The following is a 4,107-nucleotide window of genomic DNA, read 5'->3' on the forward strand; positions in this document are numbered from 1 at the left end:
TTTAGTTCCTCTTCACTTTCTGCCATAAGGGTGGTGTCATCTGCATACCTGAGGTTATTGATATTTCTCCCAGCAATCTTGATTCCAGCTTGTGCTTCTGCCAGCCCAGAGTCTCTCAGGATGTACTCTGCATATAAGTTAAACAAGCAGGGTGACAATATACAGCCTTGACGTACTCCTTTTCCTATTTGGAACAAGTCTGTTGTTCCATGTCCAGTTCTAACTGTTGCTTCCTGACTTGCATACAGATTGCTCAAGAAGCAGGTCAGGTGGTCTGGTATTTCCATCTCTTTCAGAATTTATAGTTGATTCATGTTTTTGTAAAGAAGAAGCTATTAATAACAACACTGTAAAGCAATTATCCTCCAATTAATAAGTGAAATTTCTTTTTTGAAAGGATTACTTTGGCTTTTTGAGGTCTTTTGTGTTTTTATACCAGTTGTAAAAACTTTTGTTCTATTTTTGTGAAAGGTGCAACTGGTAATTTGACAGGGAATGCACTGAGTCTGTAGATTGCTTTGGGTAGTACGGTCATTTTCACAACTTGGGGTCTCCCAATCTAAGAACATGGTGTATCTCTCCATCTGTTTGTGTCATCTTTGATTTCTTTCATCAATATTTTATAGTTTTATAAGTATAGGTCTTTGCCTCCTTAGGTAGGTTTATCCGTAGGTATTTTATTCTTTTTGTTGCAATGATAAATGAGATTATTTCCTTAATTTCTCTTTCTTTGTTAGTGTATAGGAATGCAAGAGATCTCTGTTTATTAATTTTGTATCCTTTAACTTTGACAAATGTGTTGCTGAGATTTAGTAGCTTTCTGGTGGCATCTTTACTTTCTATGTATAGTATCATGTGATCTGCAAACAGTGACAGGTTTACTTCTGCTTTTCCAACTTGGATTGCTTTTATTTCTTTTTCTTCTCAGATGGTCCTGGCTAGGACATCCAAAACTATGTTGAATAAGAGTGGTGATAGTGGATATCCTTTCTTGCTCCTGATCTTAGAACTGCTTTCACCATTTGAGAATGATGTTGGCTGTGAGTTTGTCATATATGGCCTTTATTACATTTAACATATCAATATTTAATGTTGCCTTCACCATTAGCCTGATTTGAGAAATAAGAAGGACATGTGTACTTTATACAGTACCTGATATATAGAGAAAGTATTTTTCAATATCAACTGAGGAAGTGCTGATGGAAACTTTTCAAATCTAATATTTAATTGAAAAATTCTAAATTTTGAATGAAAGTTTATCAAGGAACTCATATAATAGAATATACGGTAGTTTTAAAAGTTCTTTGAGTCCTCAAATTATCCATTAGGAAGCTAATGAAGATTTTTGTCACAATATCATATGGAGAAGGCAGTGGCACCCCACTCCAGTACTCTTGCCTGGAAAATCCCATGGACGGAGGAGCCTGGAAGGCTGCAGCCCCTTGGGTTGCTGAGGGTCGGGCACGACTGAGTGACTTCACTTTCACTTCTCACTTTCCTGCATTGGAGAAGGAAATGGCAACCCACTCCAGTGTTCTTGCCTGGAGAATCCCAGGGACGGGGGAGCCTGGTGGGCTGCCGTCTATGGGGTCGCACAGTCGGACACGACTGAAGTGACTTAGCAGCAGCAACTAATATATGAATGCTACTATGTTTACTGAAAAACGTAGGACTTTCAAATATAGAAACTCTAATGACATTGTTAAATACTTGTAAAAAAAAAAAAAAAAAAGAGATTAGTGGTTACCAAAGGTGAACAGGTTAGAGTGGAGGGATACAGGATGAAATGGGTCAATTGTATGATTTATAGAAACTAAATATTTGATGTGAGCATGTTCTACTATTTAGAAGTAGAAATAAAACGCTGTACACATGAAACATGTAATGTCACAAATCAATGTTGCCTAAATAAAAAACAAAGTTAAAAATAGATGATGATGATAATGGTAATAATGATAATATTATTAATTGAAAACTTTCTTCTGCCAAAAGCTTGATTTGTGGTACTTTAGGTAATCTGTGTAATAATGTATATAATCCTGTTGAGTGAAGTAGGGAAGTAGTAATAGTGAAGTAGTGATAGTGCTCATTCAACCTTAAAAACCATTCAAGAATTTCTCCAAATCTGTGCTTAGTGGTGCAGGGCCTTAAAACTAGACTGTCTGATATCAGAAGCAGCACTCTTACCCTGTTCTTATAAATGAGGGTTGCAAGCAAATCGGTGATATACTACATGCAATTCTGCTAAAATGCAAATAAGAATTGTTTTAAATGAAAAATAATTCTGAAGCTCACAGAAATAGTAAGTGATATTAGCTGAGAAATCTTTAAAGAACATGTTTAATAGTAATGGTGAAAGTGGGAACCCTTGTCTGGTTCCTGACTTTAGAGGAAATGCTTTGAATTTTTCACCATTGAGGATAATGTTTGCTGTGGGTTTGTCATATATAGCTTTTATTATGTTGAGGTATGTTCCTTCTATTCCTGCTTTCTGGATAGTTTTTATCATAAATGGATGTTGAATTTTGTCAAAGGCTTTCTCTGCATCTATTGAGATAATCATATGGTTTTTATTTTTCAATTTGTTAATGTGGTGTATTACATTGATTGATTTGAGGATATTGAAGAATCCTTGCATCCCTGGGATAAAGCCCACTTGGTCATGGTGTATGATATTTTTTAGAACTAATCAATGAATATAGTAAAGTTGCAGGATATAAAATCAACACACAGAAATCCCTTGCATTCCTATACACTAATAATGAGAAAACAGAAAGAGAAATTAAGGAAACAATTCCATTCACCATTGCAACGGAAAGAATAAAATACTTAGGAATATATCTACCTAAAGAAACTAAAGACCTTATACATAGAAAACTATAAAACACTGGTGAAAGAAAACAAAGAGGACACTAATAGTTGCAGAAATATACCATATTCATGGATTGGAACAATCAATATAGTGAAAATGAGTATACTACCCAAAGCAAATTATAGATTCAATGCAATCCCTATCACTACCAATGGTATTCTTCACAGAGCTAGAACAAATAATGTCACAATTTGTATGGAAATACAAAAAACCTCGAATAGCCAAAGCAATCTTGAGAAAGAAGAATGGAACTGGAGGAATCAACCTGCCTGACTTCAGGCTCTACTACAAAGCCACAGTCATCAAGACAGTATGGTACTGGCACAAAGGCAGAAAAATAGATCAATGGAACAAAATAGAAAGCCCAGAGATAAATCCACGCACATATGGACACCTTATCTTTGACAAAGGAGGCAAGAATATACAATGGAGAAAAGACAGTCTCTTTAACAAGTGGTGCTGGGAAAACTGGTCAACCACTTGTAAAAGAATGAAAGTAGAACCCTTTCTAACACCATACACAAAAATAAACTCAAAATGGATTAAAGATCTAAATGTAAGACCAGAAACTATAAAAATCCTAGAGGAGAACATAGGCAAAACACTCTCTGACATACATCACAGCAGGATCCTCTATGACCCACCTCCCAGAATATTGGAAATAAAAGCAAAAATAAACAAATGGGACCTAATTAAACTTAAAAAGCTTCTGCACAACAAAAGAAACTATAAGCAAGGTGAAAAGACAACCTTCAGAATGGAAGAAAATAATAGCAAATGAAGCAACGGACAAACAACTAATCTCAAAAATATACAAGCAACTCCTACAGCTCAATTCCAGAAAAATAAATGACCCAATCAAAAAAGGGGCCAAAGAACTAAATAGACATTTCTCCAAAGAAGAAATACAGATGGCTAACAAACACATGAAAAGATGCTCAACATCACTCATTATCAGAGGAATGCAAGTGAAAACCACTATGAGGTACCATTTCACACCAGTCAGAATGGCTGCGACCCAAAAGTCTACAAGATATAAATGCTGGAGAGGGTGTAGAGAAAAGGGAACCCTCTTACACTGTTGGTGGGAATGCAAACTAGTACAGCCACTATGGAGAACAGTGTGGAGATTCCTTAAAAAACTGGAAATAGAACTGCCTTATGATCCAGCAATCACACTGCTGGTCATACACACTAAGGAAACCAGAATTGAAAGAGACACGAGCACCCCAATG

Source organism: Bison bison, unplaced genomic scaffold, assembly GCF_000754665.1.
Source record: "Bison bison bison isolate TAMUID 2011002044 unplaced genomic scaffold, Bison_UMD1.0 scf7180017864062, whole genome shotgun sequence".
In the NCBI taxonomy this organism is placed as follows: Eukaryota; Metazoa; Chordata; class Mammalia; order Artiodactyla; family Bovidae; genus Bison; species Bison bison.